This window comes from Haematobia irritans, chromosome 4, assembly GCF_050003625.1.
Source record: "Haematobia irritans isolate KBUSLIRL chromosome 4, ASM5000362v1, whole genome shotgun sequence".
In the NCBI taxonomy this organism is placed as follows: domain Eukaryota; kingdom Metazoa; phylum Arthropoda; class Insecta; order Diptera; family Muscidae; genus Haematobia; species Haematobia irritans.
Genome location: NC_134400.1, coordinates 167092 through 192802, shown reverse-complemented (window position 1 = coordinate 192802; position 25711 = coordinate 167092). Strand labels below are relative to the sequence as shown.

Here is a 25711-nt window from a genome sequence, read left to right as displayed (position 1 = left end):
CGGAACAATTTTGGAGATATTTTGTTAAGTACACACAAAAAAGGGATATGACCATAATGCTATTTTTGGACGGGGAACATGTAACATTTTTGTTTCGAAAATCCTATATTCAGTTTTGTAAATGTATGACGATTTTAAATTTGAGTAGTCCAGTGTCTACACGCTCAAAAAAAAATCGCTTCTGTAACATATACTCCCAAACATATTTTGCTTCAAGCATATACTTTTTTGGGTATTGCCCAAACATTTATATGTTTGATCTCTACCAATATATAATATGTTTGAAAGCATATTGGTCTAAACAATATATGTTTGGGTAGTCTAAGTTCCAAACATTTTGTATTTTTGCATCCAAATTCAATAGTGTTGTCTTCCAAAAAACAATATGTTATTATGTGAACATATAATATGTTTGGAAGCATTTTGCACCCAAAAATATTATATGCTTAAAAAAATTCTCCCAAACAATATTGTGCTCAAAATTTTATTTATTTATTTATATATTTACAATCATAATGAATTATGAAAATAAACAGGTAATATAGGTGCTAACAACATAGGTTTTCGACCTGAATGCTCAAAATTTTGTTTCTGCCCAATTGTATATTCCCCCACATCTTTCTCACTTCCACGAGATTTTTTAGTTCTTAGCACCTTTTTCTGTAATACAAACATTGTAGAAGAAATTATTCAATTATATGATTTTTTTTATTTTAATTTTACCTTTTGCCGGACGGGGATTCGAACAGCGGACCACACAGTTTGTAAGGATCAAAGAAGTAGCTGATCAATTGCCCAAGGAAAAATAAAATGTTAATTTTGTAATAACTAGCAACAACCACCAACTTAATTCAATATCGCTCCCTGTTAAATAGCGCTCCAAGCTACTAAACACATATATGTTTATAGGCTATTTCTAAATTAATATATGTTTGCATCCAAGCATATTATATTTACAAACATTTTATGTCCCAAACATAATATGTTCTAACATATTAACATATATGTCCCAAACATGTTATGCTAGTTTATGAACATTATATGCTTGCACTCAAAAATATCGTGTTTAAAAATTTGTGTTCCAAACATATAATGTTTATATCCAAACATATGAAAAACAGTCTTTTTCATCCGTGTAGCAAGCATTTTGACAACTTTCTGACCAGTGGTATATATTCTAGTTATGTTAATTAAAATTGTATGTTAATAACTCTAATCCCGATATTAATATGGTTTTATTAATTATCTCATACAACAAACACATTTAAGAAACTACCAAATTGAAAAATATAAATTTGGCACAGACATTTATAAATGCTTTTCTGTATTCTCTGATGAATGCGCTCTTTGCTTGCTATCATACACGTGCATGTGCTCATACTCATTTTGTTCTAACGGTATTCTTCGCATACTTCTTTTAGCTTTCGTACACGCAAAAAAATAATTCTTTCCTCCCAAACGAAATTTTAGACAAACAAAGTTCGTTTCTCATTTGCTTTTCGTTGAAAGGAAGTACATTTGGAAGAAAAGTATATACTTTTTGTGATAAACGTTTATTCTTTTCCAGGATGTAAAAACAATTTCATAAAGACTAACTCAAAAAATTTTTTTCTGGCTAATTGCATTTTCCCTCACATCTTTCTCACTTCCACGAAGTTTTTTAGTTCTTAGCACCTTTTTCTGTAATACCAACAATGTAGAAGTAATTATACGATTTTATAAATTTTTAAAATTTTTTTACCTTTCGCCTGGACGGAGAATCGAACCGCGGACCATGCACTTTGCAAGCCAACACACTAACCACTGAGCTATGTACCTGTTATGGTCATCAATAGATAAATATCCATATAAGTTATATTTATATAGCATAGCTTGCGGCGCCCACGAACCGAATAAACAAAGTTTATTTAACAGAAACAAACATTTAGTTTGGCACCGTGGAGCAGTGGTTGCTACGTCCGACTTGCATGCCAAGGGTCGTGGGTTCGATCCCCGCTTCGACCAATGTTTTTTTTGTTTTTTTTTTTTTTACATATATTCCAGATATGTTCGGAAGATTCCGAAAAAATGTTCAACATTACATTGTAGTATATTAAATTTTGAACTGTAAACTGTGTCTTATTAAAGACCTAAAGTCGGAAAAGAACAGTGTTTGATATAAACGAAATGGACTGTGTTGTTGTTTCAAAAATAACTTTTTTTATTGAAAAAATAAAAATTTCGTAACAAACGAATTTTTTTGGTGATAAAAGTTTAAAATTTTCGAAGCAATTCAAAAAACTCTAACAAAAGAAAAACGTTTTCGGTACACGTTTTCCAAACGTTTTTTTTTCTTTGCGTGTACATGTTCTCAGCGATGTGCGCGTAACCAGTCTTGTATTTTTGTTTTCATATCGATAGCAGTCAACTATTTTCGCAACAAAACAATTTGTTAAAAATTCAGTATATTTCTATTATTTCCTCTGTCAAGCATCTACAAACAGTGTTACCGTTGTGCGACTTTAGTCACATTTTGCAACCTTTCTGATATCATGCGACTTTTGTAAAATATGCAAAATTTGCGACTTTAGTCGCATGCGTGCGCACAAAAGAGAAGTGCTTCAATTTGAAGCAATTTTTATAAATGGGAATTAATCGCCATGTGCCTTACATGGATTCAACCCCAGTTTCGATCAAACAACAAAATGTGTTTCAGCGGTGGATGCTGAGTGTATCAAAGCTTCTCTAAGTACTTCACCACAATGTGAAACGCCGTTTGAACTCGGCTATAAAAAGGAGTTCATTTGTCATTGAGCTACTCATAGAAGTAAATCACGTATAGCATCACAGGGGACACCTAACCTAGATTCCCAACCTACACGGTGCTCTGGTTTGTTCAATCGTTGTTTTATTGCTTACCGTTTCAACAACTAGATCCGTTCTAGTACCAAATAATTTTTGATAATTATCACAAATTTTTACTGGAAGTCATTAGTTTACTCTAAAAAGCCAGTAATAGATTGTCAGAGAGAGAGAGATCAAATGTGACATTTGAGAAATAGAGAAGTTGCAATTTTTTGCTAGGAATTTTTTTCCAGTAAAAACTTGCAAGAGTTTGTCACAAACAAATCATGCGTGCAATATATTTCACAAAGACAATTAGAAGTGTAGTATATATAAAATAAATATTTTTATTAAATTTAAATTGGCTGATGGTAAATTGGTTCTCGATGGCGTTCGCGTAAATTCTGCTAATTTTAGAAAAGTGAAAAAAATTATTTACGTTTTACTGGATTTTATGTTACAATAAGTTGGTAAAATATCTTTTATGTTATGTTAAAGGCACCGTTCCTTTATTGTTTTTGTGCTATTTTATAAACATTTTTTGTAATAAAAAGACCTCACAAATGTAAGCGACTTTTTTTATCATTATGCGACTTTTTTGTGCAACCTTTTTTAGAATATGCGACTTTTTCAACATTTCCAACGGTAACACTGTCTACAAACACATTTTAACAACAAATGCCTCATATTCAATAGACACATTTGTTGAGTATCAGCAGATTTTACATACAAATAAAGTTGTTACTATTTATTTGCAGTTATTTTTTTGTGTGTACCATTCACGTAGTAATGACTTACTTATACAAGACCTTCATATACAATCAAGTCAGGAATCATGGTAGAGTGTTATTTTCAATCGATTTGTTTTAGGGCGAGAGGATAGAGTCCTTAAAACCCTATGCGACAGGACGGACCGCGTCCACTGCTATATGTTGGTGATTCAACTCAGTCTCACGAGCTAGTCAAGACATTCCATTGTCTTGACTCGAATGTATCGAAATTGGAAAGGTGCCGTTTTTCAAAGTGGTCAAGTTTCAGATGTTTCACTGTATGAAAAAAAAATTGATCGTACAAACCAGAGCGTTATGAAGTGGACAATTGTGACGCCTGAAAATACGCAAAAAGCTTTCCTGTAGTAGGTAAACCGGATTCTCCTTTGAACTTCTAATTCGGATTGATTTTCGATAAATTAATGTGATCGATCAGTTGCGCTTAATTTTCATAGGAAAAAACTAAATTGGAATTTTTCTTTACAACTTTTTGTGAAAAGTAGCCTGCGAGCATGGAACATCACAACGATCAAGAAACTTGATTTTACCTGTGAAGCTGACTAATTTTCCCAATGATTTAAGATGTTTTCACATTTTTTTTATTATAGAAATCACCATACTGTGATTATCTGGGCTCAATCCAAATGAATTACGATTAGTCCATTGTGATGGTGAGCCACTTCACGCAATCCAAAGTAAATATTGTATAGGATTTCTGATAAAGAAATTCAATACATTATTTAATAAGGAGCAACACGTCCTAGAGACTACAATATGGCTATTCGCCAATATTTTCGGTTGTGAACATTTCGTTATTATCTTGCAATGATAACAGCTGTTCGGCTGCAAGAACTAAAGGAACAGGATAATTTTGCAGAGAGTCCTAGTAATTTAAACATTTGGTTTTCAATTCTATGCACCCATCCTTGGGTGGATTTATTCGAACAATACTTACACTTCAAAGGTAGAGATGGGAATAAAAAGGAAATACGTAGAGATTATGATGGAACAGTTGCATTGATGCGCGAATGTTTTACATCCGCCAATCATCCCACCGGATGCCCTCACACAATCTAAATTTTCGATTGCATTGATGCAGACATATACATAGGCCATCCCCATATTGCAACATACCTGTGGATGCTTCAATCTGACATGCGTGTGTAAATTTAAGCCAAACAGATTTGTGGACACAATCAGGATGTGGAAGGAAATTGGAAAAGCCCTGTGTGAACAAGGAGATTAGCTTTGTGAACCGTTTGAATATTCATTATTTCGAGCGAGGATTAAATTCAACTCGAGCATGCATGCGTGCAATGCCATCATCGGGGTGGTTGGTCTTGAATGTGTAGTCATGTCGCATGCTTATGGATGAATGTCAATCGTTAGGGGATTGCAGTGAGTACTTAAGCGCTTGATTACAATGCACACGTTGTGAATTTTAGCCTATTGCTTTTTCTCGCTCAATAAATATCGCACTGATATATGTTTGTCCAAAAACCGAACAATTGTAGGAAACGCCTTCGGTCGCATTTCAGAGTAGGTAATTTTATTTATTAGGGATATCATTAATTTACCAACCTGTAGTTAAAAACACTAACAATGAAGAAATTTGAAGTATTACCAAAAACAAACTTCTGTATACATTTTCGAATATCGGTATATCCCAGTGGGGACAACGTGTAACTTCTTTATATTAAAGTGTGCAGCACGATATCATTTTATCCTTTTCGAATTTTGTCGCGTACAGTGTAGGTCAACTTGAAATTTAGTTAAGTGATTTTGATTAAATTCTTACTAAATTAAAAATGGTTTCACTTTATCTATTGATTTCAAATACGGTCTTTAAATATTTGACCACGGTTAGGTTAGGTTAGGTATAGTGGCAGCCCTCTATTTCAGGTTCACATAGTGATACCACAGTGGTGAGCTTCTCTTGTGTCACTGAGTGCTGTTCCATGCCATGTTTAGCATGGGACATATAAGCTTCTTGGTCGAAACTGGAATTGAACCCATGACCCGCAGGGCGAGCATGCTAACCATTGCTCCATGGTGGCACCCATGTAGTAGGTAAACAACACTCACACTACTTTCGGAAAAATGTTTGCGTTTTTGTTCCTGGACAACGTGAAACATTTGTGATCACAATGACGTATACTTTTCTTTTAGTGTATTTATGTTCGCATTTATATAATAGTAGACATACCACATAAATGTATAATTAGATACAGTAGTAGTAGTTTTCTGTATATTCCGGTATAGTACATAACTCATCTATGTGTAGGTGCAGTTCATACAGGTCTAACAATGGAAATGATTCTGGCAGACACTCTGTCGCCGGAGTCGCAAAATGAATGGACATCAATTCGGTGGTGTTTATTGTTTATAGCATTTTGAAAACATTTATGCATTTTCTTTATATTTTTCTTTTTCATTCTCTATTGTCTATGTTTTGTTTTATATTTTTCTAAAGGAAAAACGGTGCATTCCATCCCAAATGAGTATATCTACAAGCACACTCACGCACATACATACAAATGCCTACGACAATACATTGAAATGTACAAAACATAAATTCGAAAGTCATTGTTATGAATGAAATTTCAGTTTTTTTTTGGATAATTCCATTTGTTGTCCTATTGTTGTTTGTACCTTTACTTTTAACTAATCATTTTGGTACCACTCCACACATAAATAATGGGTGCTACATTCGTAAAAGATCTATGGGGTGGATAGTGACCTTTGTTTGTGAAGCATGAATGCGTGTATATTAGGGCGGGTATTTTCTATGACCGGAGATAATGTTAGGTTGTCTAACAAAACAACTCTTAAGATAGAAATGTGAAAAATCGATGTATTCATAAATGTGTTTAGATGTCAATTGAAATACATTGACACATATGTACATACAGATGCATATATATACTCGTATAATGCCACTTGGGCAAGAATTTGAAAGTTGCTTTTATGAACTCTAATGGTAATCGATAACAAAATTAAATAAAATAAAAATTACTGTGGACTCTCTATTAAGTTGGGTATTAAATGCTGTGTGCGCACAGACAAGGAGAAAATAACATGGATGCGACAAACATGTTACATGTTCCCCGTCCAAAAATAACATTTTGCACTTGAAACATGTTTAAGGTGATTATAATCCTTCACTGGGTGCTGTTATTGTTTTTCAACACATGCTTTCTATTTCCTCGAGTATAAAGACTTTACAATTACTGTTTAAATGAAATGATGTTTAACTCCTTTGAATAATTCTGAATCAAGTGGTTTCGCACATACACGGTTGAAAAAGACTGTTTTTCATATGTTTGGCTATAAACATTATATGTTTGGAACACAAATTTTGAAACACAATATTTTTGAGTGCAAGCATATAATGTTCATAAACTAGCATAACATGTTTGGGACATATATGTTAATATGTTAGAACATATTATGTTTGGGACATAAAATGTTTGTAAATATAATATGCTTGAATGCAAACATATATTAATTTAGAAATAGCCTATAAACATATATGTGTTTAGAAGCTTGGAGCGCTATTTAACAGGGAGCGATATTGAATTAAGTTGGTGGTTGTTGCTTGTTATTACAAAATTAACATTTTATTTTTCCTTGGGCAATTGATCAGCTACTTCTTTGATCCTTACAAACTGTGTGGTCCGCTATTCGAATCCCCGTCCGGCAAAAGGTAAAATTAAAATAAAAAAATCATAAAATTGAATAATTTCTTCTACAATGTTTGTATTACAGAAAAAGGTGCTAAGAACTAAAAAATCTCGTGGAAGTGAGAAAGATGTCGGGGAATATACAATTGGGCAGAAACAAAATTTTGAGCATTCAGGTCGAAAACCTATGTTGTTAGCACCTATATTACCTGTTTATTTTCATAATTCTTTATGATTGTAAATATATAAATAAATAAATAAAATTTTGAGCACAATATTGTTTGGGAGAATTTTTTTTAAGCATATAATATTTTTGGGTGCAAAATGCTTCCAAACATTATATATGGTCACATAATAACATATTGTTTTTTGGAAGACAACATTATTGAATTTGGATGCAAAAATACAAAATGTTTGGAACTTAGACTACCCAAACATATATAGAGATCAAACATATAAATGTTTGGGCAATACCCAAAAATGTATATGCTTGAAGCAAAATATGTTTGGGAGTATATGTTACAGAAGCGATTTTTTGTGAGGGTGTAGTATAGCATTTTTTTTGATAAACATTGACGTCTTTTACATTATTTTCTGGCTAAATGCATCTTCCTCCATATATTTTTCACTTCACATGATTTATTTAGTTCTCACCACTCTTTTTTTTTTCTTTTTTAGCTGAACGGGGAATTGAACACTATACACTGGACAACGCGCCAGTAGCACATACACTAAGTGATTCTATTTATAGACTAGATTGTGAGTACACACAAGTAAATTCAAACAAACTTCATTTAAAGAAAACAAACCACCCAAATACAACTTTTGGAAACGGAAATGAGGTAATTTTACTTATGTTTGGAAATTTTTAACAAAATTTCGAATTTCAATTTACTTTACCTAAGCCCTTCATAAAATATATGGTACTGCACCTTCCGAATAAGTCCTGATAAAGTAGTCCCAAAACGGCACTAAAAGACGAAACGGAATTTTAGAGAAACGAAGTTTTCTCTTGACATTAAATATTTTTCTTTAAAAGCAAATAAAAACACAATTAGAGATAATAGGTGCAACATTTCTCATAAATTCGAGTTTGACCTTAAGGAAATTTTACCAAAGGGAATTACTTTTCGGAGGAAAATTTTGTATTTTTTCTTTGGGAGCATCGAATACGGTTACGAAAAATAAATTGCAATTCTAGTAATAGATATTTAATGGTCGATCTGTTTGATATGGTACAAATATATGCAATTACGAAGCTCCGTTACTGCTACATTAAGGTGGGTACAATGTTCGGTTTTAGGGGCAAAAAGCAGCTTGTTTTTGAATCAGTTAACTTAGAAATATGAAATGTTTCTCAATCACTGCCCTTTTTATCCATAATTGACAATTTTTTATCAAACTACAATCGTTTTCATATTTATTTTTGCTCTTCTGTCATTTTGTCAATACTATAAGGTATCCGGACGGAATGTCTGTGTTTGTAAGTAATCTTACAGCGTGGTGAAAAGTCTCGGAAAGTTGGACACGGGCATTATCGTTCGGATAACGTTATACAGTAGGTAACGGATATAAGCACATCTCATATAAGAATAATATGCATATAAGAAAGTTAATAAAAAACACCATACTTTCTTTTTCTTAAGAACAATGATTGTCTATAAGAAAAAAAATGCATATAAGAAACCAAAAGTGTGTGTTTTTCCGTGTATATATAGACATTCTTATGTATTTTCTTTTGGTAAATTATCCGATATCCGACAATTCAGTGACTAAATAAAGATGATGATGAGCATTGTCACCTTTGTAATTGGATCAATTACTCGGGCAAGAGATTGTTAGACGGGTGATGGACGATCAACTTAGCTATGCGGCCTTATGTCATTGATGACCCCATAGGAAGAAGCAAAAGCCATGGACCAATGGGATAAGCTATCTTTAATCCCGATGTTTCCTCTCGTCTGAAAAAATAACAATGATGCCAGCACTCTTTATTAATAGGGGACAAATGAATGGGGGATAAAAAGGAATGGAATCATTCTTTTGTAATGTTCAAGAAACGATTAATGTGAATGACGCTCCATGGACTGTGAACAATGGTCGAATGTTTAAATGCATATTGAATGCTGGGCATAGATATCAGTTAAATGGAACGTTGTGCCAGACAAACTGTCGCCTATTTGGAAACGAAAATCTAGGGACAAACACTCAACCTGCTTTTGAGCGAAACAAAGATGAACGGAATATATGGCCATTGTTCCCGGCTTAACGAAGACCATAGATCGATAATATCTTTACATAAATTCCATTATGACTTGTCGTTTCCATTGTCCGCTCTGACTCATCAATGTTTTCATTTGTTTTGGGATTTTCCAAACAATCTGGGAAAACACAACAATGACAGGTACAGCCAACCACACCACACTGTCCACATGATCCCATGATCCTCTCCTTGCTTATGGTAGGTGCGTAGGAAATTCCAAACCATCAGATATGTACACGGATGAGTACTGCAGATCCCCTTGCAGTCCAGATGTCCATGGGCCCGACAGCTATCACTGCCGGATTTTTCTTAAACAACAGTCCACATGATCATAATCTATCGATTACAATTGATTCCTCATTGAGTTGGACAATCAGTATTGGACTTGTGTCTAGGTTTCTGACTTGTGTGGGTTACCCTCGAACGTTTGTGTCTATCGATGGATTAAGATGGAAGCTCATCTTCCTGCTCATCCTGTTTACCAATTCCTGGAGAGGGCTTGTACCACTGACCGCAAATAATGAATAAGTGGTCGCTTGAGCATGGATTAGACTTAAGCCAAATTAAGTGTAATTGCCCAAATGTCGGTTGTCCAGCTCTTCATAATCTACAGTTGTCTTTTCGATGTATGCATCCCATTTACTACGGCATCCTTCATCCTTTTCCCATCCATTAAAATCCATGGGAAAGTACTGCAAAGAGAATAAAGCAGCAATCGAAGCATTGGCATTGGCATAAATGAAAATCAAAATTAAAATCGACATCGACATCAAAGAAGTGACAATTGTGTAAATCTCGCTACCTTTCACACAATTAAAGCGAGTAGGATGGATTGGAGGGACCAGTGAACGGCTTAAGCGGAAGGGTGAAATGATTAAAATTGTTTTCTTTTTTATCGCTGTGATTGCTTTGCGAATTCCATTGATGGCTGTCTGCCTCTTCACCTGTATTATGGGTTAAATGGTCCTTTCATAAATTTGTTTCTAGAGCACATTAACGCCATTGTTCGATTGGCAAACGGAGCAGGACGACCTTCGCATTGTGATCTTCCATTTGATTTTTGACATTTCCGTTATTTTTGCAAGGCAGCCAGCACTAAATTTAATTAAAGGACGAAGACGATGCGACAGAAAAGGGTTGTCGATTTCTTCCTTTTTTTGCTCACATTATGGATGCGGTGGGGTGGGGTATTCTTGGCCTTTGATGTGTGTCAAAGGTTTTCCGAGCAATTTCTTTGATATTTCAGCGATCGAATCGATGTGGTGGTGTCTGCGATGTCTGTTGTTGTTGTCGTCGTCGACATTGTCGAAGGGTTCAATTTTAATTGAATTGAATTGGAAGAAATTTGCGAGCATGTAATTGCAAAGGTTTATGCCAATCCTATTCGCATTTATAGTCCCATTCATGGTGACATCTTACATCTGCGCTTTGTTTCATTGCTTTCTTATGGTTGTCCAACGTTCTTAAAGATGATCCCCGATTGCAAAAGGAAATGCATCATATCCGTGTGGGCATATTTGTAGTCCGCAAAACGGAAACAGTATTCTCTTGATTGAAATTGATTATTTGGTTTGCGAATATCTCTATGATACTCCGCGGTAAATGAATGGGTTCGTTGCTTTTATGTGCGTATGTATGTGTGTTTTATGACAAATACGTAGAGTAGATTTGTTCCAAAAGATTTCTGATGACATTTTCCTCAACTCCTCGTACTGACTTTTCTCCTAATTGCATTGGCGAGGCCATAAGGGCGAACGTAGCAAGCAAACACCTTTTGCATCTTCTTGGTTTTGTTGCGCATCGTGCATCCATGGATATGTGTGGCAATTACATTTTTCTAATTTTCCTCGGATGGCAAAGCGAAGCGCCTTTCCCATTGCTCTACTCTTCTCTCGTCCAGGGTGACTTTACTGTGACACATTTTTATTTGCAGGAAGCAATTGTATTTGCATCTGTCAGTTTGTGGCATCACATTGAGGTTTCCACATAGATTACATCACTGCAAAACTGAGTGGATTGCTCATCCATCATTCTGATGGATATTGCATGATCGCTCCTTTCACCCGTCCGTCCGTTTGTTATTTGCTGTTTTGATTGTTATGCAAGGCACTTTTCCTCGCTCTCCTATGTAATCCCATTTTAATTAACTTTCTTGGAGTGCGAATGCTGGTAAGAAAATTAAAGATCGATCTTTCATTTTTCTAAGGAAATAGGAACCTCTAAGTATTTGCCTTCCATAATGTCATATTTGTCTATTTGAAATCAAATTTGAGTACATATGTAAATTATCGCGAGCTCCTGTATTTACACACAGAGAGAGAATTGTAAAGGCGGTTTTTTTTATTTATGTTTCCTTATAGACTGAGAAAAATGTCGGAAATTCGCACTATATGGAGTCAATATCCAATAAACGCTAACTGCCAGTGAAATCTTAGAGTACCAATAAAGGAATATTTTGTCTTTAAGGTAGCATTACATACTATGCGTTATATAAATGATTATACGAAATTTCTGCAACCAAAAACATTATATTTATGAAAATGTAATGTCACAAACAAAACATGTTCTAACATATTAACATATGCCCCTAACATGTTATACTAGTTTATGAACATTTCATGATTGCATTTAATTTTTACACCGAAACCTATGAAAAACATTCTTTATATATAATACCTTATGTATCTGTGGCCCTATTGTTTTCAGCTTTCCTCGTGCTTGAATTGATGACCCCCTGAAGATACTCTCTCGTCTTTTACAAGTTTTTCATTTTAATAACCTAAAATGCGGATTTTTTATAGTGTAACAGAGAAGAATCATTCAGTACTAATTGTATTTTGGCACGATCACATTTTACATCGTAGGAGGATGCCCTTAGAGTAGTTAATGTCGTTATGCAAATAAAGCCTGTTGTTAGTTTGCTGCGAGCTTTTAAGTGGGCGGCATTCATCTACCAGGTCGTAAACTTTAACAAATTTGCATGAAATTGCCATTTAAGTAATGGCATGAAGGCTTCATTGCGCATGCGTTTGTGGATTTACGAATATCTTACTCTGATACGTATGCTTCAAAACATTTGGTAACAAATTATTTTGAAGATGTTGTTTTTTTTTTTGAAATTAAAAAAAAAATGTACGTCATAAAGAAAATTTGAAGATTTTAGTTTTGGTTTAAAAAGGTTTTAAAATGTTACATTAAAATGTAAAATAGTAAGTATTCGTATTATTGGGATGTATTGAAACGTAATTTAACTGATGACAAGTCTTGTATTAACGCTTCCACTCCGGGAACACGCGATCAATAGGCGGAATATCGCACCAAAGGTGAGTCAAAACCAAAAAAACCAAGTATGTGATAAACTTCCAAAAAGATCATCGAATTTAAGGACGACTTCAATAATATTACAGATTTATTTAAACATGTTTGGTTAGTCGGCCTTAACGTAGTCAGCATATGTTACCCAAACAAAAAAACAAATCATTTGTTTTGATTCCGAAGAAACAGTCTAGCACTTGCCTCAATTTGGTATTACATGGTGTGCATGCCAATAAATCTGTTCAATTACATGACGAGCAGTACAATATTTCAATCTTAATTCCAAAATTGATCTGTAAGAAAGTAAAAAGTTGTTAAATGAGCTGGGGGACTGCCGTGATCGTGAATATCCCAACCCACAAAGCAATATCGAAAGTTGGAGTAGAAAAGAAGTGTGCTGTGACAAGCATTTTTAAAAATTGACTGACATATCAGAATGCATAATGCTGGTCATTGTATGGATGTGGAGAGATTGTTCGTTCGCTTGGGGTGATTGGTATACACACGAACCTTCAAATGTATCCGCGATGGGAATATGCGCTTGCCTGAATGCCCAGACAGTGTGGTTCCATAGCGTCTGAGCAGGCAACAAGTCGGCCACTCGCTGACCTCCTAATTCAAGGGATTACCAATTATTTACATGGAGTCAAATAGTGAGGGTGCTTTGGTGGATCCACATTTATGTGGTCAACAATGCTGCTTCACAACAGTGATCTGACAACAAAGGAGAAATCAAATCAAGACAAACATTTTGGCAAACAAAAAGCCGGTCATACAATGACACAACACATCGGACACAATCATTCTAGCTGACCCAACTAGGGAGAATGGAACCTAATGAGATGCTCTGCATCCCCCTCTCTCACACACTGCACCGTCCTTCATGAGTCTATCAAGTATACTCATCATAACACAATCGCATCGCTTCGCATGAATAATGGTTAATCCAATCAATGGAGATACTCTACCCGTTGGTTGAGTCAAGCACGCTAGAACTCCTTTAATGGGGGGTCGGGACGATTAGTTGTGTGTGTTAGATCCATAGCGCAAGGAACGATCAGAACGATGCTTTTGGGGAGGTTCAGATTGTTCCTGGCTGCAAGTGCGATCGTTTAAGAACTCTGCTTTTGTGCTGGCCACATGGAACAGCGATGTTTATGGATAGTGGTATATTTATCTTGTGCAATCAATGCTCATTTTCGACTGTCAGTAGTTGTCATGGGACTACAATGGCTATCACAACATTCAAAATGCGTTCACTAATTCAATTAAGCGCTCTCCACTCTGATCGAATATGAATCCCATAGACGTGTCCAATCTGATTTTAATTAAGAGCACTATCCTTTCTGTCGCACCATCACTGCATAAGCACTTGTACGCTGCCAATAGGATTGTCGTATGCTTTACCAATGGTCGAGGGATATGTTAGCATCGCATAACCAGCAATGAAGTTCATGTATGAGTGTGTGGGCGGGGGGTGCAATACGTATGGCCAAAAAATAAATCTCTCTGCCGGCGGTCTAGTTGTTTTGCAATCGGAATCTCGACTGTCGTACACGGACTCCATGTATATACTCTGACATCTCCTACACTGGCAGTCTTATACAGAGGAGTACACTTCAGTATCCAAAGTGTAACAAGGTGCTAAATCATTACCTTGATATTAACCCCAAAAAATGGCACACTTAATCACTCCGCACAAATATGATTCGCCTGCTGCATACCACACATGTTCGCAACTGGCCACCACAACTCCAGGAAACAGTTGCGAATCCAAGCAAACAGCATACAGCATACGTACGATTCAAGGATGGTCTACGGGCAATGTTGGCCAGAAGGCTGTCATCGTTCTGTGGCAGCAGCTTTTACACTCGAAAATGTTGGGTTATGCAATGATCAAAGCATAAATAGAAAATTAAGGTAGCGCTTGTTAACTATCATTTATCAATGAGTGCTGGCTGATTATATGTTAAGCTCAATGACAAAGGACCCTCTTTTATAGCCGAGCCGGAGCAAACAGATTTGGAAACGCTGAAGAGCTCACAAATGTCACCAATTCTATAGAGAGGACACAATTCATTGGTTTGTGGAAAGTTTCGAAAAATAATTCGGAATTAAATTCAATTATTTTTTTTCCTTTGACACAATTTTCGTAGAAGGAAAGGTTCTCTATATAGGTTCTCTATGTTTGTAGACCAATCAATTCCTTTATAGTTGTAAAAGTTGTCCCTATAAAAACAAATAAAAGCTAAGTCATAGCTACAGCTGTCATGCTTTGTCTCTATATGGACATCATAAGGTGGGCCGATGTAAACCGTTTTGAACATATCGGTTTAGCTTTTTGGTCTTGAGCTGAGAATGAACCGATGACTCTTTGTATGCAAGGCAGACATTGTAACCATTCCACGACGGTGCTTTCGATGTTTGTATTCAAGCTAACAATTGAAGGGATTTCAATATAAGAAAACTTAAATATTGAGTGTACTGTGCCCCTACCCTGGTAAGGCGGAAAGTATTATTGAATTGCTATTGTTGACGTAATTAATCTCAGCATTTTTGTAAATCTTCTTTCAATTTCTCTAAATGGCTTAAACGGTCTTTCTTAGGCTGGGAAAAAATTAATTAAAGAGGGAACCCAGAGAATTGGCCAAGTCATCCAAAATATACTTACAAAGTAAAGGGAAAAGAGTCGCTAAAAATTGGGTCATACTACGGAGTAAAAGGGAACGATTTGGTATTGGAGCAGAAGCTTGTCGCACCGACGCGTCGGTAGTAACACTGTAGGTGCGACAACTGACATACATGTCGATCAATCATATTTTTCAGTGTTTGATATCTCAATTGAAGCGAGGCATAATAAGCGACAGACAATAACATCTCGTCATCGAGGTGATACCACAACAAGCGACTAAAAATCGAGGCTGTGTAGAGGCTAGTCGTTGCTGGGCTAAGGCAGGCCAGCAGAACGTCTGTTACTCGAATGCAAAAGTCTAACCCCATGCTACGAAGCCTTCATCATTCCGTTTACATTTGTCCACTTGTTCGAGGAATCAAACTATTCGCCATTTGGTGCCAACAATAAACGAGGAGAGAGACATCAATCAAATACGAATCAATGGAAATAATTGCAATAATTACGGAATTACGTAAAAATACAAAAGTGGTCGACCAAGTGGTTGGCTGGGGCTTCACAAAGGCAGTTAACTGAGAAAATACGCGCTCTTGTCTATCTTTTTCAGTGGTCTTTTGTTTCTGTTGTCTATGGCCATTGTAGTCAGTGTGTGTGTGCATTTGTGTAGATTTCCCTCTGTGTTTGTGTAGGTATTTTATTTTCAAATATTTATAGAGATCATTGTGATTTCCGCTAGACTAACAATAGACAGTCAAGCCACTAAGCTCCAAAGAAAACAAAAACACAAGAGACTACGTCCAAGTGTCTTTTCTAAATTGAGTGGGGCTATGAGGCTGCGTCGTGAAGCATGGGGGGATGATGGAACAAAACTTAAATACCGAAATACCTCTTAACGGCCACAATAGATTGTCGCCATTCGTCAGCAGATTTGTGACATTGTCTTTTAGTTTTGACCGTTGTGCCTTGTGTGTGCCTCTGTTGACGACTGATGATTGTCGTAGTGGCACAATCGACTTGACAGAGAAATTGTGATAAGGTCTCTTTGATGGTGGACAATGAAATCTTATTAACTGGTTCCCATTGTTCTTTGAAATTCGATTTTCTATCAATCATAAAGCCATCCAAACTTCCAATATAAAGTTAGAAGTTGATTGAAATTGAACGCAACTCATAGGCAAGTAAATAAATACAATCCGTGCATACATAGCTGTAAATGGACATAGGTCTATAATCATGTGTATGTTATGTGTTTGTCCCATGACTGCTGCATATGCAGTTACAGGATGGATTAAGGCTCTTTGGGGCACAGTTGCGAATGAATCAGGAATAGTCACAAATCAAAAATGAAAAATTCAGTACCATCATAGGGATTCTCAAAAAGTCGACTCCTTCCATAATGAAAAAAGTCGACTCCTTCCATAATGGAAAAATCGATTTTTCAACTGTTGAAATATTTGAAATGTTCGACTTTTGACTTTTGTGCTTATTGAAAAGTCGACTCTTCACTTTTTGATGAAAAGGGCTAACAGTCTTCTCTTAGTTCAAATTCGAATTTTTCGTTAAAATTCGTTTAGTCGATTATGATTGCTATAAAACGTCGATTCGTAGATTTTGACCAATACCAAAAGTTGGGAAACCACGAGTTTTTAAAAAATTCAAAAGTCGATTTTAAAGATTACACAGAGAATATTACTTCGACTTGTCGTTGGGCTTTTATCGATTGTCACATTTTTTGTCAAAAGAAATGATTTTAATATTGAAGAATGTGTTTTACATTTGACGAATAGACGAATGAAGCTTATTTTAGCTGAAGTAAAGCAAGTTGCACTAGATGGGGTTTCTATTGCACGACCCATCTACTTATCACACTTGGCAAAAATGGCATTCACATTACGACACATAAAATTAAATCCATGCCAAGGAAATTGTGTCCATGAACGTTATTGGTTTCTCCAAGCGGTGACCACACACATTGTGTGAAAGGAAACGAATGCTAAAATGCATTTCTTCCCGAACGGAGATATTAACTAGTAAAACAATAAAGAAAACTGAAACATATGTATATTTTCTGGCTTTTATTTCATTACGTTTGCTTAGTGAACTCCATTTTATTGTTATCCAAACAGTTCTGAGAAGGAATATGATCACCGCAAACAGTTTCAAGAGCAAAATATTATTTTTGTTTCAAGAGCAAAATATTATTTTTGGACGGTGAACATAGAAAATGTTTGTCGCAACCATGTTCTTGTCTTTGATTTCGGCATCCGTGTATATGTTTGCCGAAAAAACAAAATTTTTGCGACAAAAATGTTCCATGTTCACCGTCCAAAAATAATATTTTGCTCCTGAAACATGTTTGGGGTGACCATATTCTTTTTATGTGTGTACGTTAACCTCGACTGTGTAGGTTCAAAATTGTGCTTAAAATTAAGTTCTCCGTTCATATTAAATTCTTTATATTTGGACCTTTGGGACAAATAGGCTCGTTGCGTTTATCTGTGCTTTTTTTTATTATTTTCCTAATAAAATATTTATGAAAGAAACCCCGTTAATAGTTCCAATTATATCGTGGAATATATTATAAGTATATTTATGGTAATCAAACTAAAAATAGTAATAGTAGCCCAATCTTGTGAAATTGGGTCATCCTAATATTTCGACATATCGCTGCTAAATTTAAACACGATACCTATTTGTGCTGCTTTGGAACTTTCGGATGAGTTAGTTAATCATTCCCGGGGCCGGGGTCATATTTCGTCTGTGACAGTGATAATCGTCGATCAATACAAAAATTCATTGTTATTTATTTACACACCATTGTTGTTCAAAGAAAACAAAAAGCTCTCTTCTAATGAGTATGCTATGATGTTGCGTACGAAGATTGATACTCGTCTTGGTTGAGTGAGGAAGTGCATATCTGAAAGTCTCAAGAGGGACAATTGTGTGTGCGCTTTTTTATGTGTGCAGGCGAGTGTTGGCTGTTCGGTGTGCTCAATATTTAATCTCAGTTATACTTAACACGTTTTCGCACATTAATCATAGGCACTTATGAAAGCTGAACAACGAAAGTGATGGGGGGAGAACAAAACAAATCGAAACTCTCAGCCCCAAGGGACGAAGCCATATGTCAGCATGTGTGTGTGTTTACTCGGCATACAGATCAATATGTTGTATACAATAAATAACTCATAAAGATGAGATGAACAAAGTTAAAACTAATAAATATTTATTATTTTACGCCATTAAGAAATTCTTCAAATCGTTGCTGTCGCTGCCTGAATGGGACTATTGTTAACCGCCAGCAATCCATCCAGCCCGCAAGTCTGTCTTCATTCGTTTAGTCTTGGCGATGCCGCTGCCTCTGTTGTTGGTGTCGTTATTATTATCGCTATTGTTTGGGTAACAATTTTTCATGGGACAACAAAAGAGCTCTTTCTCGCCTAAAAACGCATTTTGTTTGGCTTGCAAAGATTGTTTCTGTTTCTTTTGCTGTCGTCGTTTTTGTTATTTGGTTGTTTGTTTTCATTTTCATCTTCTTCGTTTATTTGGGCTTCTTGTTCATTTTCATCTCTTTGGCGTTTTCATGTTTGTAAATGGATGGAAATAAAAGTGGAGAAGGTCTTTGGTCTCGTATCAACACAAAAAAAATGCAACACCACCCAAATTGGTTATGGATGCGATATCCTCTGTATACGATTTTATTTAAATATGCTTGTACTATATGCCAATAAATACTTCTGAAGAACTTAACGCATATACACATTTCCATGTATGCAAATGTATTCCGTGTATTAGGCCACATCTCCATCTCACTCATCATACATACATATGTATGTATTTACCCTTTGTATATGCGGAAGTGGAATAAATTTCGACCTTATATTTGTAAATTTTCTAATTCAATTTGGTTCGTTATATCCTGCACTTAGTTATCACTTTATCACAAGAAACGTTGATAAATTTATGCTCTGGATCGTATTCTTCTAAGTTATAATGAGATATAGTAGTTCCAAAATGTTTATATTTTATGATTCAATCTTGACAGTTTTACTTCTGCGAAGTTTTAACTAAGTACTCACTTTTAAATTGGATACTATGTTTCCGACACTCCTTCATATTATAAAAAAAAAAAATAACTTAAGATTTGGCATCTTAAAGGCTTCGTTTGGCATCTTAAAGGCTTCTTGTCTTTTGTCTTTCGACATTCTGAAGACGACTAGGCATCGTTTCAACCCTGTTTTTGACGACTGGAGGTTCAATTATTTCACTGTTCCTTATTTGTTAACCAAAATACTTAAAGGAAGAATAATTGGATGCAAATTGCCAACTCCGGAATCGGCCACATCCCAAATTATCACAGATCCAAAAAACAGTGAACTCACCAGGGCATTATAGCCAATTTAGCTTAATTTGAGATCATATAAATTATTATGTTTTAGTTCAAACAAATGACGCGTATACTACATTCGGTTTCCCACACACAAAGAAAATTTCATTAAAAGTCAGCCAACGAAAAACTTTCATTGATATAACGAAACGTTTTCATAAATACCATGAAAATATTCGTTAATAGCACGAAACGTTACGTTGATTTACGTTCGTTATATTAATGAAATAATTCGTTGTATTAACGGATTTGTTTCATTGGCTGACTTTTAACAACACATTTCGTTAATATAACGAAACTTTTTCTATTGGTGCAGAAAATAGCTCAGAATTTCTCAAAATTTGTAAATTTTGGCACAAATGCGCTCTTGAACTTCATATCCTCCTCCAAGTCTTTCCTTTAGGTTAGGTTAAAGTGGCAGCCCGATTAAATTTCAGGCTCACTTAGACTATTCAGTCCATTGTGATATGTCTTTCCTTTAAACTTCGAAATTTTTGCGCAGATATAAAAAGATTTCATTTAACCTTTCTTTATACCATGATCTTATCTCTGGGCTTAAGTTTTGTAACTGCTTTATGTCTCAAGTTATCTTATCGGCCACCATATTTCCTTCTAAATTGTATTCTACAGTTGTAATATTTTACTCACGGGGGAAAAATTTTACTCACGCACGATATTGTTTGGTAGGACTCACGCACACTCTCGCACGAAATGTCGTGACTCACGAAAAATACCTTAACTCAAGAAAAATATCGTGACTCACGAAAAATGTCGTGACTCACGAATAATTTTATGTCTAATTTACGTTAGGGACACGTTTGAAAACATGAGCATGATTAAAATCGAGAGCGTTATTAAACTCTTAACATCTCAGGTGTCACTAAAATTGTAAATGAATTCATTTCGCAAGCGTTTTATGACCGTGGGCGGGATTTTTTTCGTGAGCGTATTTTTCCGAAATTCTTTACTCACGAAAACAATTATTTTCGTGACTCACGCACACTCACGCCGTTGCCATCACGACTCACGCGTGAGTCACGAAATTTTTCGTGATTCACGACAATTTCGTGTCACGTACACACCTCTACTTCCAAGCATTCTTTAAAGCTAACTAATTTTCTATGATGTAGATATATTGCAAAGTCTATTATCTCCGGAAAGCGATAATTGTCCTGGGTCAATGCAGTGATATACCATCACACACACACTTACAAACGAAGTAAAAGAAATAAAATTTGGAAGAACGACCATTTAAATACAAGAAAACTTGTCCATTTGCAACCCCTTCGGCCATTTGCGTTTGAATGCTGAAGCCGGTATTCTCTGGGTGATAAATTAAAATTAGTTAATTTGCAGAATGTTTGGTTGTAATACTTTGTTTGTGTATAATTGGTACAAGAAGATACACCGAGGTAGACAATGGGAAAGAGGCAGCTTAAGCAAACCTCAGATACACAAAGTTCAACAATGGGAACAATTGCGATAAATAGCCGTAAGGGTCAAAATCAAGGAAAGCATTGGGGCCCTTTCCACCCTGTTTGTTATTTATTTTTTTGTGCCAAGACAAAGAGTGTCTTTCTCGTCATGAAGGATTTACAGCTTGTCGCTTCAATTTCGTTTCACTTCTATATGGACCAAAATGAAAATAAATGTCCTTTTTATTAGCTTCCTATCAGATGTGGTTATGCGAGATGATCAGATAAAATAGAAAATTAATATTTGGCGTAACAAATGGGACGACTGAAGGGACCCTCCCCTAATTTGAATTGGAAGATAAGCAAATTTCTCCGACGGCAGTCTAGCAAAAAATGAATAATAAAAAACAATCATGCCTATAATACCTACCTACCTACATGCGAAGCATCTACTCTATATCCATATATGGGCACAATTGCTACCATTTATGCGTATAGAAAATAGCATGGCTCATTGTCATCAAGGATGCTAGAGCCACATCAAAGGAAGCCATTATAATATCCAGCTTCTAAGACTTCCATTGTGCTAAACAAATACACGTTGTCAATGGCAATAGGAACATCCTAATTGAATTGAGATCTAGTGCCAAAATCGTTCAAAGTAATCGGATTAAATACAAATTGACTGACGATGACCATTTCACGCATCACCTGAAGCGCTTGAAGACGTTGAGAACGATGACGTCTACGTTCGATTGTAAGCCCTGAAAAAATACATTTGTATTAGCCATTTCCCATTGCGGATAAATAGGAGGACCAATTTCTAAAGTTGGATTACAATATCCCTTGTTAGCATTATTGAGGTGTATTCAATTGTCAAATTTGTTTGGACAAATATGGTATTGATCATATTAGTCTGCTGTCCAATGTATCCAAATATAAAGTATATGCCATTTAATGTGTCCAATAAGCATTCACATTTTATTTATTTGAAACCAATGTAGCATCCTTGTCAGAATTTTAAAGTTCGATTTTATCACCAACGCCACCATAGTATATTTTAAGTAAAATTATGGCGACCATTCACTGAGATCATAATACGTTATTAGAAGCGTGATTTGCCAAATTGTGAAAACATGGCCCATTTTTATTAACGTCTCATACCAGTTTTCGACACTATCAAATTTACAGCAGTTGGGAAATGCAAGCGTTTAAAAAAATGCATAGCCCAAAAATTGCGTGATTGATTTTTCCGAGTATGAAAAATTATCATCAAAAGAACAATTAATTTGTGCAACAATAGTTTTAGAAATCTTTTATTTGTTTGTGTCAACCCACGGGAGCTACCGTGGTGCAATGGATACCATGTTCGCTTTGCATAAAATGGGTCATTGGGTTCAACACCATTTTCTACAGTTTTTCAGCGCTAGTTTATCCCCTCTCAGTAATGCTGGTGACATTACTGAGTGCATTAAGAAACTTCTCTGAGGGGTTTTACAGTAATGTGAAACGCCGTTCGAACTCGTCCATAAAAAGGAGGTCCATTGTAATTGAAATATGGAATCAGGCAGCACTCAGTGACGGGAGAGAAGCTCACCACAGTTCTATAACAATGGACTGAATAGTCTAATTGAGCCTGAAATAACGGACTGTGACTATACCTAACGTAACATAAACTGAGTGATTCTTTATCTGAGCTAAACTATGGTGGATATAGATTCGAGGCAAAAAAAGGTTGAGCCAATGTACTGAATATTCTGAGTGAGCCTGAAATACGGAATGACCCTATACTTAACCTAACATAAACTAGGGTCGATATAGATTCGAAGCAAAAAAGTTGTAAGGTTGAGCCAATTATTTTTTTTATTTTGAGATTTATCGCGAAAAGGCTTTAATGAAATAGAGGACATTAAGCTTAAAATAAATAATAATAACTTCTTATCATAGCTTGGGAATTTCGATTACAATTAGAAATCATTACGATTAAATAAATAAAATAATTTAATCATTAGAATTGAATTTAGGTACAAATTTCAGATTACTAATTGATTAGATTAGAAATAATCAAAAATCTAATCACAATTAGTGACAATTAGCATTTCTAATCAAATCTAATCAAAACTAATCAAAAAAATAATTGATTAGATTTCTAAATATTTTTTGATTAGATTTGATTAGATCAACTATTTTTAACTATTTTTGTGAAAAGAAAATATTTATTTGTCATATTTGTTGCTATATTTACATAATCATTAGGATTACTAATCGTTATTCCCAAGCTATGCTTCTTATCCCCGAAGCGAAGTTCTAGATCATCAAAAATGAATGAGAAAAACTCGTGAAAATTGTACTTCCGTAGTATGAATTTGCATCGATTGCTTCATTACTCAAATATGAAAATATCTCAAATATGAAAATTTCCAAATGTATTTTTAACAAATTTGGTACAAGTGTTATATCTTCCCATGATTTACCACCTCTTGTGCTTCCTCCTAATCAATCAGCGAAAATGTTGTCAATGATTGATTGTTTTCCTTGGCAAAAGTAGAGAGCAAGGAATTGTTCTTAACTGAAAACGCACAGTGTGATGAGCATGTCCAATAAGAAAGAGCTAAAATCGGATGTCTGATAGTGGAAGAAAATCGATTAAGTAATCATCAAATGAAGGTCATATTGGTCAATATCAGGTTGAAATAAACGTAAATGTGAAGTGATAACGGTGAGTGCGCGTGGAAACTGCAAATAACTATGGTCACCATGAAATGTTGAAAGAGTTCTTCTTTACCCCCAAACCAATATGTCCAGCAAGGGATTGTGTCTAGGGAAGCTGTTTATAGTTCCTACATTCACAGAAAAAACATGTTTTGACATGGTTGCCGCATCCATTTGATGCTTATCTGGAGTATGTAATTGTCGCGAAACCCATGAATTTTGTCTTTGTAAAAATAATTTTCGAGCGGAGAAAAATATATATGTTGGCAATAAGCATTTAAATGGTTCTCAGATGCCGCAAACATGTTTTATTATTTACATGGTCGGGAAAATCATGTACTTGACCATTCAATTTTTTGACTTGTTTACAGGGAAAAAAGTATTTTTATAGGTTACGTATAGACATGTCTAGAACCATTACATGGCCATAAAGACCATGTACATTGTTTTTGTGACCATTTAATTTTTTTTAATTTTTTTGCAGCGAAAAGAATTTTATAAAAACTTTAAACAGGTACACACGATTTTCATTTTGCGCGTCAGTCGTGTGTTGATTGTTTCTTGGAATGACCGAAGAATACGGAATTACTGTGTTTTGTGTTAATTTATTTATTCAGAAGTGGCACGTGGTTTTATGTGAATATAAAAAAGGGAAGTGTAATTGAAAAAATGTACCTGTTTTTGTTCTGAATTTTGCTGTATGGATCATTTATTTTTATTTGCAGTTACATGATGTTTGCGTTTGTACATTTGATGGGCACGATGTAAATATGGAATAATTACTTATTGTTGAAATTGAAATAAAATAGAGTGTGTAAAAATATATGATGTTTGCTTGAACGGCATTATAAATACAAATAAACAATGAATTAATTTATAAATAAATAAAAATAAATAAATAAAGTTAATTTTGTGTTTTCTTTTCTCAAGTGGCGTCCTTTTTTCGACGATGAAAAAAGTTTTTTCATAAAGATCAAAACATTTTTTATGAATACCATAACATTTTAAATCGTGACCATTGTATTTTCATTTAATCAAATTTCTTTTTATCAATATAATAACATTTTAGATGAGGACAATTATATATTTCTTAGAACCATGTTCACTGAGCCAACATGGTTGCAGGTTAAAATGTTACATGGTCGCCGCAAAAATAGCTCCTATCATATTATTTTGCACTTCGAATATGATTGTGACAATCATGTTTCTCCGCGTGTACAGAAGACGTCATCCGTTCTCTGTAAACAATTTCCCATTTTGTTTACAATAAATCAAAAAGAAAATGGCAAGAGAAGTCCATATGAGGGTTTCGGTTAAATTGATACTATGAAACTTATTTTCCCAAACTTTAAATGGCCATGGTGTTAAACGTGGATAAGCTTTAATGTATAACTGCCCGAAACCCACCAGAAAGTCTACTAGTCCCTGATCGTCTGGGAATCACCATCTGAGCCTATTTTATATAGCATTGTTTGTTGGTCCACCTGTTTGAGCATATTACATATTACACACATTTATTAACTATTCCCATCACATGCGACAGAAGGCAATCTTATATCGGTTACACAAGCTATATCGCTTGAGGTTTAAATATAGACTCATATCTATATCTGAGCCATATTTGAATCGCTCCTGTAAAATATATTCCCTAACACATTTTTCTCCAAGCAAAAATATTTTCAGAACTTTTCCAAACAAACTATTCCTTGTA

At 35.1% G+C, this 25711-nt stretch overlaps 1 protein-coding gene across 2 annotated transcripts in view; it reads left to right on the top strand.

Annotated features, from left to right (window-relative positions):
- The window catches only part of Sox21b (SRY-box transcription factor sox21b), a 152467-nt gene that overhangs the window by 64679 nt on the left and 62077 nt on the right, over positions 1 to 25711 (top strand). Inside the window, exon 2 of one of the 2 annotated variants that reach the window (XM_075305457.1) lies at positions 7955 to 8118. The exons of the other annotated variant lie outside the window; for it this stretch is intronic. The gene's annotated coding sequence lies outside the window, so the exon portion shown is untranslated. The remainder of the gene's footprint in view (positions 1 to 7954; positions 8119 to 25711) is intronic. 2 annotated transcript variants of the gene reach the window in all.